This window comes from Octopus bimaculoides, chromosome 13 (assembly GCF_001194135.2).
Source record: "Octopus bimaculoides isolate UCB-OBI-ISO-001 chromosome 13, ASM119413v2, whole genome shotgun sequence".
Lineage (NCBI taxonomy): Eukaryota > Metazoa > Mollusca > Cephalopoda > Octopoda > Octopodidae > Octopus > Octopus bimaculoides.
Window position 1 is genome coordinate 9,418,533 of NC_068993.1, and position 15,000 is coordinate 9,433,532.

At 34.3% G+C, this 15,000-nt stretch overlaps 1 protein-coding gene across 1 annotated transcript in view; it reads right to left on the reverse strand.

Moving 5' to 3' along the window:
* Positions 1 to 15,000, reverse strand: part of LOC106875942 (gem-associated protein 5) — a 392,253-nt gene that overhangs the window by 281,663 nt on the left and 95,590 nt on the right. The window lies entirely within an intron of this gene.

Genomic DNA, 15,000 nt, shown 5'->3' on the forward strand with positions numbered 1-15,000 from the left:
AGATTTTTTCACATGATGCAAGTTAGTTGCGCAGTTATATTTGTGAAGAAAGAAAAAAACAAACAAACAAAAAAAACTGCTAGAACTTTCAATAGAATGGAAATTGTAGTGAAATGGTTAACAAAAGAAAAAAACAAAAAATAAGATATTTTCCATCCCTTTTCCTATTTCTAAGTTATCTGATAATAATGCTAACACTAATAATAATAATAATAATAATAATAATAATAATAATAATTTCATTTCTAAAAGAAATCATTATTACTATTTATATTAGAGCTAATAATAATAATGACAGTAATAATAATAATAATAATAGTAATAATAACAATAATGGTAGTAATAACAATAATAACCCTAACCCTAACCCTCAAAATAATATGATCTAGAACCTTCATCAGTGTCATTTTTTTTTTCTTTATTATTGCTTTTGTTGTAGTTGAAGCTGATATTGTAATTAGTCATTTTACATTTATTCCATTTATTTGGCTCGTTTTATTATTTTACAAACGAGATGGATCCCAGCATGGGAGTATTTAAACAGCTCACGATATCGTAGCGGGACTGCGAGAGTGTAACAGCCAAGAATGGAAAAAGGGGAAAGTAGAAAAAGGTTAAGAAATTCAAAAAAAAAATCTATAAAAAAAATAATAATTAAAAATTAAAAGCAAAATATGTATAAAATCTGACATGATTTACATTTTGTCATGGAGTGGTGGAGGGGTTGGGCAGGTGGGTTGTCTCTGTGTATATAGAGGAGGAGAGACATATGTTACTGGAACAGGATATCAAGCTCAGATCACATTAAGAAGCATTCCTCTTTCCCAACTGGTATTTAATACTGTCGCTCAAAGTAAAATGAAAAAAATAAGGGAGAGAGACAAGAAAGAACAACAACGAAAGATAAAAAGAAAGGTGAAAAAGGAGTAATTTCATTAAAAATTGCTATTATTATTATTATCATTAATAATAAATTATTATAATTAAGATTAAGATTAAGATTAATGTAATATAAAGCTGAAAAAAAAAAAAAAATTAACACCAAATATACAGTGCGTGTGTTTTTATTGGCTAAACTGGCAATATGACCATCCCCAAGTACAACAACATATTATAATTAAATTATCATTATTATAATAATTATTATTATTATGTGAAGGCAACGAGCTGGCTGAATCGTTAGCGTGTCAGGCAAAATACTTAGTGACATTTTGACTGTCTTTACATTGAGTTCAAATTCCACCAAGGTCGACTTTGCCTTACATCCTTTCGGAGTCGATAAACTAAGTACCAGTTGCATACTGGGGTCACTGTAATTGGCTAAACCTCCTCCTCTGAAATTGCTGGCCATGTGCCACAATTTGAAACCATTATTATTATTATTATTATCATCATTATTAAGGTGGTGAGCTGGCAGAATCATTTGCATATTGAGCAAAATGCTGAGTGGCATTTTGACGATCTTTACGTATTGAGTTCAAATTCCGCAGAGGTCGATAGTGCATTTCATTCCTTTTGGGATCAATGAAAATAAGTACCAGTTACAAACTGGGGTCGAGATAACCGACTTGTCCTCTCACCCAAAATTTCAGGCCTTGTGCCTATAGTAGAAAGAATTATGATTATTATTTCATTTAGCATTACTGGTATCATTATTGTATAGTCCCTAATGTTTGTGTCAAATCTTAGTAATTAATAAATCAAACATTATTATCATTTTTATTATTATTACTATCATTATGATCATGACTGCTACTATTCATGTTAATGTTATTTACAAGTCAGATTATAATGCAATTAATAAGATTACAGAAATTGCAAATATGGAAACATGAAGAAGTTAGAAGAGAGAGAGAGAGAGAGAGAGAGAGAGAGAGTAGGGGAATTCAAGGAATTCTTTCCTCCTGTGTTAAGTTTGGAGATTTAAAGTTCTAATTATTTATCCCCGAGAAGAATGTGAAGGAAAACTAAATACATCCACATGCAATTTCTAACAAGAAGTACAATATCAAATTCACTCAGATTAGTTAGAAACTAAAATCTGAAATGTATATGTGTGCACGAGTGTATGTAGGTGCATGCTCACATGTATATATGCAAGTGTGTGTATGTGTGTATATATATATATATATATATATATATATATATATATATATAAACTAAAATAAAATTCAAGTTTGTTTATTCCTCATCACCATTTTAAGGTCTGCTTTTCCAAGCTGGCTTTGGCCAGATGAATTCAGTAAGGCCATTTATGTGACACTGGTATCTGCCATAACTGCAGTTTTACTTGGCTTCATAGGGTCTTCTTCTCTAGCATGGCATAATGCCACATGGACTCAGTCAGTGCCTCCGTGAGGCTCAACGCTCAAAGCCCAACATAATACCAAATGGTCTCGGTCCTTGCCTCAGTAAGGCCCAACACTCGAGAGGTGCTTTTACGTGCCACCGGCATGGGTGCCATTTGTGTGACACTGGTATCTACCACGACTATGGTTTTACTTGGCTTGATGGGTCTTCTTCTGAAGCACGACATGATGCCAAGGTCTTGGTCATTGCCTTTCTTAAAAAAATATATAATTTTCCATTTTCCTTTGTGACTGTATAGTTCACAACAGTTAACGTTTGTTGATCTATTTAGCCAAGTGCTAAAGCATTTTACTGTCTCTTCTTTAGTGTTTTATGTGTGTGTGTGTGTGTGTGTGTGTGTGTGTGTGTGTGTACACACACACATACACAAATCAGAGATAGAAAATAAAATTTACTAGATTCTTTTATAAACTAATATGGACACTACAAAATCCCTGATGTAAATCCATTAGCATGTGAATATTTACTGTATGATGACATCAGGTAGCCAATAACTGAGGATGAGCATTCTGCAAGGTTTCTACTCAAATATAACTATATGTATGTATACATGATGTACTTCATATTACGATAAAAAGCGATGCATAGCACAAGAATTTACAAAGAGTCAAATATAACAAAGTACTCCCATTTGTTGTTAGAGTATAAGGAGTCTGGACCAGTTGGTCTGTACTGGAATTGAGTTGTTTAAGTTGCAATAATGAAGTCAACCCAGACAGTGATACTTTGAAAGTATTTAATATGCATGTTTCAGGTCTATTGATCTATCTATCTGTGTGTGTTTCAGGTCTATCTATCTATCTATCTATCTATCTATCTATCTATCTATCTATCTATTTATCTATCTATATATGTATATATAGATGTGTGTGTGTTTAAAGTCTGTCTAACTATCTATCTATCTATCTATCAATCTATCTATCTATCTATGTATATATAGATGTGTGTGTGTTTAAAGTATGTCTATCTAACTATCTATCTGTTACCTACCTATCTGTGTGTGTGTGTGTGAATGAGTGAGTATATGTGTGTATACATATGCACACACACACAACTGGTTAACGTGTTCCTGTGTGCACTGTGCTTAAGAAGACAGACAGACAGGTTGTTCATGGCAGAATATCTTTGATCATAAGTTTGGTTAATCAGAGCTGACTGGAGACCAAACAACAACAATAAAAGCAAATGAAAAACACTATACTGACCATAGAAGTATAAATAGATGTGTACATAAACATAGATATACACACACACACACACACACATTATACATACATATACTTACATATGCACACATATCTACATTATGCATACATACATACATACATACATATGCATACATACATACATATGCATGCACACATATACATACGCACGCACACACATCTACATTATGCATATATATATATGTATGTATGTACACTTACACACATGAATATGTACATATATATATATATCTACACACACACACACACACACATATATGTACACTTACACACACATACATACATATACATACACATATGCATACATACATATATATATATACATACACACATACGCATATATATATACACACATATGCATATGTATATATATATATACACACACATACGCATATATATACACACATACGCATATATATACACACATATGCACACATATACAGGCACGCAAACACACACACACACACATAAAATCAGAGAATCTTCTGAATGCTAGTGGCCTAGTTCTCATGGCTGAATCTGTCAAAGAATTAGAGAACAAATTCCAAAGATGGAAGCAAAGCTGAGACTCAAGAGGTCTTAAAGGAAATCTATGAAACACAAAAGTTTTAGTTTGCAGGAATAAAGCCAGAGAACTCTACTGCCACCTGGGAAGTAGCCATACTTGGCATATCTTTCATCTTTTACTAGTTTCAATCATTGGACTACAGCCATGCTGGGGCACTGCCCTGAAGGGCTTTAGTTGAACAAATGAGTCTAGTACTTATTCTATTGGTTTCTTTTTGCTGAACTGCCAGGTCATGGGGATGTAAACAAACAAACAAACAGATATCAAGTGGTGGTGGTGGACAAAGACTTCTCTGTTCTGCAGTGTACAGAACAGAGAAGTCGTACATCATTCCTCCAAAGATTCCTTAAATAAGGGGTTTCCACAACGAAATATTGAAATACAAAGTAAAAGTACTAAGCATTGATTTTGTATTAATTTTTCTAACTTACATTGTTTTGGCTTTATAAAAGTTTGTTTGTTTGTTTGTATGTATGTCATTTGGTTTATTTCAAGATTTCTTGCCAATAAAGAAAAAAACAGTTTCTAACCTAGATCCAAGGTTCCTTCATTGGAATTCCAACATCAACAACAGGGTATTTTTATTTGTATGTATGTATGTATGTATGTGCAGATTTGTATGTTTTATGTATGTATTCTCATGTATATAGTTGTATATCTAGACATGCTCATATATATTTATATGATAAACTTCTGGAAAGTTTTACAGATTTTTATAGTTCCAGTGATGAACTGCATCTGTAGTCTTCGAATTAGCTTTCTCCTTTCTTGTTTTGAGAAGCCGGATTTCTCAAGATTGATATTTAGGCAGTGTGTTTGTATGTCTGTATGTATGTATGTGTCTTTGTGTTTGTTCTCCACCACCACTTGACAACCAGTGCTGGTAGCTGTAACATAGCAGTTCATCAAAAGAAACTAAAAGAATAAGTACCAGACTCAGAAAAAATAAGTACTTGGGTTGATTCATTCAACTAAAACTTCTTCAAGGTGGTGCCCCAGCATGGTCACAGTCTAACGAATGAAGCAAGCAAAAGATGACAAATATTTAGTCAATCATCATGCTTTAACACTTTTGAGAACCACAAACATCATCTTTCTCTGATTAATGATATTAAATTATTATACCCAAAGAACAAGACAGAAGGTATGAAAAAAAAAAAAAGGGCCTTCAGTTTCTGCTTGTTTGTTTGCTTGATTGATTGAACTGATGTCTCTTAAGTGTATATTCTGGCACCACAGAAATTCCCTGCAGTTAGGGAAGTTAGGCTTTTTTTTTTATCAGTGATTAATTAAACAACAAAAAAAAAAAAACCCTTTTGCATGAGTATAAATTACTTTTCTGTAGTTTTCTTTCTTTTTACTTCATTATTTTTTTTTGTGGAGGGGGGAGTGATTGGGGAAGGAATAACAACTTACTTGGATATGCACTCAATGAACTTTTAATGGAAACAAAATAAGTTACGAATACATACAGAAATAATCTAATGGAAACCTGAGTTACATGTACAAAAAAAAAAAAAAAGATAAACCCAGTCCTGCAAAATATAATATGCCAAGAAAATACGTTCCTATACACAAGTACATAGCAACGAGCTTGGCTTTTCTTTCTTTTTTGCAAATATTGGCTGCTATAATAAACAACAGTACGAAATACATTCAAATACAGGCACATATCTAGCTCTATCTACTTATATATATATATGCACAAAAGTGGCTGTGTGGTAAGAAGCTTGCTTCCCAACCACATAGTCCTGGGTTCAGTCCCACTGCATGGTACATTGGGCAAGTGTCTTCTATTAGGTTATCAAGTATGAAATTTGTAGAAAAAAAACAGAAGTTTGCTAATATTTTATAAATACACACACATATATATATTTATATATATATATGGGAGAATATACGAAAAAACAACAACAGACGAGGACAGGTGGTGTAAATAACAAAAGGATGTATTAGTATGATGCTCGGGAATACGGAAAGTCTTTGACGTTTCGAGCTACGCTCTTCAACAGAAAGAATACGGAGACAAGGAGAAAAACACGGAGAAAAAAAATTGAATAGTGTCCAGTCTGGAATGACCATCAGAGATTGGCATAGATGCTGAGGCTTAGCATTTATAGCAACTCGAGAGGGTTTCAGTTGAATAATATCCAAGACCAGATAGGATGAAGTACACGACTGTTTTCTTGAATACATAGCAACGCAATTTCATTCATATACTGGTGACTGTAATAGTTCATATTACAAAATATATTTGAATAATAATAGAGCAAATAAAATGTTTACACACAGTTACATAGCAACACAAGATTCTGTCAGATCACAAGAATCTTTAGCATGCTGGACAAAATGATTAGAGTCATTTCTTCTGTCTTAATTTTTTTGAGTTCAAATTCCACCAGGATTCTTTTCTTTATGCAGTTTTCTAGGATGATTTGGATTTAAGCATAAATTTTGGAAAAGATTTGAGAAATGCTGATGTTGTTCCAAGAGAAACAGACAAACATTAACTCCTGTTTTTGTGCATATCTATATCTGTGTATATATATATATATATATATATATATATATATATATATATATATATATATATATATATATATATATATATACATGTATGTGCTTGTCTGTATGTGTATACGTGTATATAAATGTATGTATATGTAAACATGTTCACATACAACCGTGAAGAAAGAAAAGACAAAGATAAAGAAAAATAGATTGAAAAATTTAAAAAAAAATTTTTTTTTAATAAAAAAAAATCTCAAAGAAATTATACAACTCGTTTCAGTCAAGTTGAAAATTGCAAAATAAGTCTGAATTTAAATGTAGATATTTTATGTTATGTGGGAACCTTTAATAGCCGACAGATAACGAATGTCTTTAATGAGTAGAATTGAGTCTTCCCATTGATGGAAATATATAGACAATAAACATCTAGAGGGGGAAAAAAAAACTAAACAAAACATCGAGGTATTGACTGGATTGAATGAAGATTTGCCGTAAATAACTGCAAGGCTGATCTATAAAAGATATCTGTATTGATGGGATTTTTAAAATTCTTTTTGTTGCTGTTGTTGTTGTTGTTTTTAAAAGTATTATGAAGCAGTTGGAATTTAAACTGATTTAAAAAAAAGAAAAAAGAATAAAAAGAAAATATGTGAAGAGAATGATGTTGTAATAATTTCAAAGGCTGAAAAATACGATATGGTCATGAAGAACTCAAGTAGAAACGTATCTCATGTCAGCAGTCTTTTTCCCCCTTGTCTTTCTTTTACAGTGTGTAGGTATGTACTTCCATAAAAATAACATACACACGCACAAATATATATACACATAAATACACATGCAGACATATATATGTATATATATATATATATATATATATATACACACACACACACACACACACACACACACAAGTGGACAAACAAAAGAAAAAGGCACTCAACATATTTAGTAGGAGTCACATGTCTTCTTTAAAACAGTTTGATTCGGCTCCATGCGACTTAAAGTTTCACGGGCTTCTGACAGAAACCCATCTCTTTCAGGCTTAGATTACTGAATTATATAAAATAATTAATAGTGATAGAAGCAGTATCAATGCCAAAACATAATATCTATTCCCACTTACTGGTGGTGAGGGTTAGTCAATTACATCAACCCCCATTACTCAACTGATATTTATTTTATTGACATTAGAAAAATGGAAGGCAAAGTTGATCTCAGGACACAGAGAATGGGAAGAAATGTCATTAAGCATTTTTGTCTGACATATTAATAAATCTGCCAGCTCACTGTTTAATAATAATAATAATAATAATAATAATAATAATAATAATAATAATCCTTTCTACTATAGGCACAAGGCCTGAAATTTGATGGGAGGGGGCTAGTCAATTACATTGGCCCCAGTGTTTCACTGGTACTTAATTTATCAACCCTGAAAGGCAGATGTGACCTCAGCAAAATCTGAACTCAGAACATAAAAATAGACAAAATGCTGCTAAGCATTTTTCCCAGTGAGCTAACAGGTCTGCCATCTTGCCTACTACTACTACAATAATAATAATAATAATCATGATGGTCACTCCGACTGATTTGGATGTGTGAGTATTTGGAGGAATGGATTAAAAACAAAAAAAGAAATGGATTTAAAAATAACGATTCATGAACTTGCTATGGATGAGTGAATGGAATTTGAGATTAGGTATGTAATTGGCTGCCAAGACCCAATAATAATAACCCTTTCTACTATAGGCAAAAGGCCTGAAATTCTAGGGAAGGGGGTTAGTCGTTCACATGAACACCAGTATTCAGGGCTCAACTGCTACTTATTTCATCAATGATGAGAGGCAATGACTACCATTGTGGTAATCGAACTCAAGGTTCAAAGCAGGGCTGGCCAACCTGAGGCCCGTGGGCCACATGCAGCCCACAGACTTTTATCTTGTGGCCCACTTGATACTTTCTTGAAATGGGTTTATTTAAACAAACATTTAAAAAATTATATCAAAAATTAAGGATTGTAATGAAAAGAAAAAAGAAAGATACTACTGTTTTTGCAATGATAATATTTCATGTTGACTCAACGATCATCCATTCATTATTGTAATAATAGCATGGGAAAGCAAAATGCTTTCAATTCTGTCAGTATATAAGCGGCCCTGAAAAACCTTTCTGTGATTAAAGTGACCTGCAATGTAATTTGAGTTGGTCAGGCCTGGTTTAAAGTGTTGGAAGAGATACTGCGAAGCATTTTGTCCACTGATCTAATGAGACTACTTAACCACTAGTCTATCATAATAATAATAATAATAATAATCCTTTCTACTAGGGGCACAAGGTATGCAATTTAGGGGAGGGGGATAGTCGATTTCATTGACCCAGTGTGTAACTGGTACTTATTTCATCGACCCCGAAAGGATGAAAGGCAAAGTCAATCTCGGCAGGATTTGAGCTCAGAACGTAAAAGATGGATGAAATACCACCAAGTATTTTTTCCCAGCATGCTAACGATTCTGCTAGCTCAATGCCTTAATAATAACAACAACAACAACAATAACAACAGCAAATAAGTCTTAAATACAATTAGCATGAAAAATAAATACAGAAACAAAGAAACAGACAGGTAATTTGAAAATTGTATTTCACATTTGTACATTCATACCTGCAACAATCACAACCAACCTCCCTGGTAGAGAAAAAAAAATTATAAACATTTGCAATAAATCCTTTCCAAAATAACTGTGCATTAATTTTGTTAATAGAATAAGTTAGTATGTGTACATACATACAATGTATATGAATGTATATGCATATATACACATACAACCATACATCCATATGTACATATCTATATATATATATATATATATTTATATTCGTCTATTTAAAGATGAACACACTACAAACATATATATAGAATGTATCAAGATATATGTGCACACTCATGCACATACACACACATGCAAATATATACATATGCCACATGTGTGTGTGTGTGTGTGTGTGTGTGTGTGTGTGCGTGTGTGTGTATATATATATATATATATATATATATATATATATATATATACACACACACACACACACACAAACATTGTGTTGAGCCACAGAAGACTATATTGTACAATAAAAAAAATAACAAAATCAATAAAAATGAAACAATTTGTAAAGTTAAGGAATGGGAATGAAAAAATAAAACAATAAAAAATGAAAAAAAAAAATGAAAAAAAAAAAAATGAAAGTTTTAAAGATAATTTATTGATTTCGAGATAAGAATATGAAGCAAATTGTAAACAGTGAAGAAAATGAAATAAGTAAATAAAATATAAATAAATAAAGAAAGAAAGAAAGAAATTTTAGTGAAAGTTTTTATAGAATAAAAACATTAATGACAAAAAAATTGATAAATAGAAAAATAAAATTTAGTAATGCTAAATGTTCTGAAGGTAGAAATCTTATTTGAAAAGTAACCATATAAAGATAATAGAAATACAATTCTTATGAAAAAAGGGGAAAAAAATAGCCCCTTTCCTAAATAATTAGGATTTAGAATAATAGCGAAGGTGCGTGGCTTAGTGGTAAGGGTATTTGGCACATGGTCATAAGGTTGTGAGTTCAATTGCTGGTGGCCCACTCACCTGGCAGAAATGAGTTGTACCTGTAAGTCTAAGGGGCCAGCCCTGTCACATTGTGTGTCACGCTGAATCCCTGAGAACTATGTTACGGGTGCATGTGTCTATGGGGTACTCAACCACTCTGCACATCAATTTCATGAGCATTCTGCTGGGTTGATCGGATCAAATTGAACCCTTGCCATGGTAACCGACAGAGCGCCAGGTTTTTTCCCCCATCACAAGATTTAAATAATAATAATAATAATAATAATAATAATAATAGTAATAATGCCTGACACATGCAAGAAGCCAGAATATTTGGTGGGGAAGATGAAATCAGTTGATTAAATTGAACCCAATACTTGACTGACGTTTTACTTGCCAACCCCAGGATAAAATGACTTCAGCAAGATTTGAACTCAGAATGTAAAGAACCACAACAAATCTAGCAAAGTATTTTGGGGGAGACAAGGCTTTGGTCAGCTTGAGGCTCTAGTAGAAGACACTTGCCCAAGGCGCCACACAGTGGGACTGAACCCAGAACCATGTGGTTGGGAAGCAAGCTTCTTAATACACAGCCACACCTGTGCCTATGTTTCTTCCTTTTTTTTTTAAAGTCTGGTGGCAAGGGTACAAAGACCCCCACACACAATGGGCTTCTATAGTTTGTCAACCAATTTCACTCCCAAGGCACTGGTCAGTGCAGGACTAAAGAAGATATTTCACAAAAGTGTGACACAGTGGGACTGAACCTGAAACCATGTGATAACAACGCAAGCTTCTTCACCAAACAACCATGCCTACAGACACATACTCACTCACACACACACACAGACAGAGGTGCCTTTCATATCTTTGAAGAGAATTTATCTCTTCAATAACATCTAGTGTAAAGAGCTTGACACAGAAAACTGAGTTCACGCCTGTTTAACATTAATCCAACCCTCTCCTCGGAAACACCCCATTCCCCAAAATATCACAAGAACAAATGAACGACATTATAAAACTAGTTAAAAGAGATTTGCTTCTAGTTAAATTCTCTTTGGATTAAAGAAGGATTATAATGATTCAGCAATTTATTATCTGAAAAGCAATCACCTGATTATATTTAGACACAGAATCCATGGCAAAATTTGCAGTGAGATTACCTCACATTTTTTACTACTAGTTTGTGGTGACATATATACTAAAAATAAAATGATTATCTTTCAGTTTAATACGAATTAATACTATACAGTAACTATCTCTTAAATCTCTTAAATTCCCCATTAGGATAAGCTGCAGTTAAATACAATTTCTAAGAATACTAGTTGAATACCATATCAGCAGTGCAAGCAAACTTTGATAAAAGCCATTACACACACACACAATGAGTTTTGGTTCATCAAATTGTTTTTGTCTGTGTCTAGTCTGTCAAAGAGAAAAAAAAAAAAAAAATTGATGCTACAACTTCATGGTTGAGTGATGAGCTTTTAGAAAGTGAATTCAGCCGTGAAAATATATACAGGTGTTCCTTGCTTGATATGGTGAAGTGATTCTGTGAATCATTGTGCAAATCGAAATAGTGTATGTTTTTTTAAATTCAATTGGAAATAATAAATACAATTTTTGTGCAGGTTTGTGTGTGTGCATGTGTCTCTGTGCCAGTGCTACATAAAAGGCACTTATGCCATTGCCATATAAAAAGCCCTTGTGCTAGTACCATGTTAAAAGTACCCAGCACACACTGTAAAGTGGTTGGCATTAGGAAGGGCATCCAACCAGAGAAACCAAGCCAAATCAGACTGGATTCTGCTCAGCTTGCCAGCTCTGGTCAATCTGTCCAACCCATACCAGCATGGAAAGCAGACATTAAAGGATGATGATGATAATATAGTGACCTGACTGGTGCTGGTGCCAAAAAGAAATACACAGTACATTCTGTAGTGGTTGGCACCAGGAAGGGCTTCCAGTGGTAGGAACCATGCTAAAACGGACATTGGTGCTCTGTGCAGTTCTCTGGTTCGTTATTGCCTGCTCATCCATCCGACCCATGAGGGCATCAAAACTGTACAAAAGTGATCTTGTGCAAACTAAGTATTGTGTAAACTGAGAAGGCACAGCCAAGCAAAGTTGGATGTTCAAGAGACAACTGGCACTAGGAAGGGCATCCAGCCATAGAAACCAGACCAAAATGGACAACTCGAGCCGGGTGCAGCTCTGCAGCTTACCAGTCCTGGTCAAGCTGTCTAACCCAGACCAGCTTGGAAAACAGATGTATGACGATGATGAGGATATGTATCTTTTATCTTTTGTGTGTTTCAGTTACTAGACTGTGGCCATACTGGGGTACTACCTTAAAGAATTTTTAGTTGAATTAATCAACCCCAGTACTTTTTTAAAGCCTGGTACTTATTCTATCAATCTCTTTTGCTGAACCACTAAGTTACGAGGATGTAGACACACCAACACCAGTTGTCAAGTGGGGGTAGAAGAAAATGAAAACGCGGCACACACAAACACACACGACGGGCTTCTTTCAGTTTCCATTTACTAAATTCACTAACAAGAATTTGGTCAGCCCGAGGCTGTAGTAGAAGACAATTGCCCCAACTATCACACAATGGGACTGAACTTGGAACCATGTGGTTGGGAATCAAGCTTCTTACCAAACAGCTATGCCTGTGTTTATATATATATTTATTTACATGTAACTGACTAACGACAGAAGCCAATTATTGGTATTTTGAATACATTTAATGAAACGCATGTTTCAAGTGGTTCTGTATACAGGAACAAATTTGAAATTATCAAGGTGTTTCTCTTGAAATGTCCAAGCAAAGTGGATAACTACATAAGCACTTGAAATGTGTGTATTATTAAATGTAATCGATATACAAATAATTGGCTTCTGTTATTATTCAAATATTATGGGAGTCGTGTTTCTGATTCCCTAGCCTACCTTTTACTCCTTTACTCTTTTACTTGTTTCAGTCATTTGACTGCGGCCATGCTGGAGCACCACCTTTAGTCGAACAAATCGACCCCATGACTTATTCTTTGTAAGCCTAGTACTTATTCTATCGGTCTCTTTTGCCGAACCGCTAAGTTACGGGGACGTAAACACACCAGCATCGGTTGTCAAGCGATGGTGAGGGACTAACACAGACACACACATTTACATATATATATATACATATATACGACGGGTTTCTTTCAGTTTCCGTCTACCAAATCCACTCACAAGGCTTTGGTCGGCCCGAGGCTATAGCAGAAGACACTTGCCCAAGGTGCCACGCAGTGAGACTGAACTCGGAACCATGTGGCTGGTAAGCAAGCTACTTACCACACGCGAAAAGCAAATTATCAAGAAAAAGGAGAATGAAAATGTTTTTTTTACAAGAAGTACAAAATGAAGAAAATAATATATAAAACAATAATATATAAAAAAAATAAATATACCCATACATTATATTGTCTTTGAGCTTTTGAAGCTCAATAGTAGTTCATGTATAAACTGGTAGGAAAAATAAGGATGCATGAGAGTTTTGTTAGGTTTTGAAAAAAGGGTTAAAAGTTTATATATATATATGATTGCAGGCAAACTAATGGACAGAACCTACTGCATCTTCTTTATCTACATGTGTTGTTCATTACCTCTTCACCAGGAATCTGGCAGAAATGGCATTGAACCCCTTCTCGCTATAGCAGGGACACAGCATGATAGGGTTCAATGAACTTCATTTCTTGATGAATAAAATCGTTTCATAGACCCTAAAAGAATGAAAGCAAAATTGGCTTAGGATTTGAACTCAGATTGTACAGGACTAGAAATACTGCAGGAGTGGTACACTAATGTTTTTTTTGCAATCTCCTGCCACTGCCCTGTATAACTGACAAGTGTTGTTTTGTTGACTCGCTATCTGGAACACACATCATTTCAGAGACTGAAAGAATTCAACTGGAAGGAAGCCATTTAAATATATCTTTATTTGGAGATGAATATGCTTTCTATTGGAATCTAAATGCCAAAATAACCCATTGTTCTCTGCAGCAGCAGTAGCTGCTGTCGCTGTCAGTGTCCCCACCAACACCACCATTATCATTTTAAAGTCCGTTTTTCTGTGCTGCTATAAGTTGTACAGGTTTGCAACACACAAGTTCACTTCTCATTTTAATCACCACCATCTTTTCCTATGACTCCTAGTATCTTGACAACATTCCTACTACTACTTGCATTTTCTTCAGTCTCCCACCCAACCCCATCTCATGCCAATTCCATTTTGCAATGTCCATAAGCAGAATTACTTAGATCAAGCATTCACTACATATACCACCAAGCATCACTACATATACCGCCATACCAGTACATGTTTCTCCTTCAGTCAATGAAGGCCAGCTAATCTCCAAAGCCCAGCTAATCTGTTGGCTTACTTTATAACCATCATCATTTCATGTCCACCTACCATATTGGTATGGATTAGACAAACCATCATGGTCTTAGTCAGTTCTTATATGAACTTCTTTTTTACTATGATTAGTGGGTCATTTTATTTTGGCATTGTTTCTAGGGCAGGATGCCCTTTCTAACATCAGCCACTTTCAAAATGCATTGCATGCACTTTCTCATTTACTCGTTTCAGTCATTTGAGAAATAGGAAAAAATAAAGGTGTGAAGCCACCAAAAGGTCCAGTCCTTGATGTGCTGTGTTGGGTTGTGGGCCTCAATGACCCT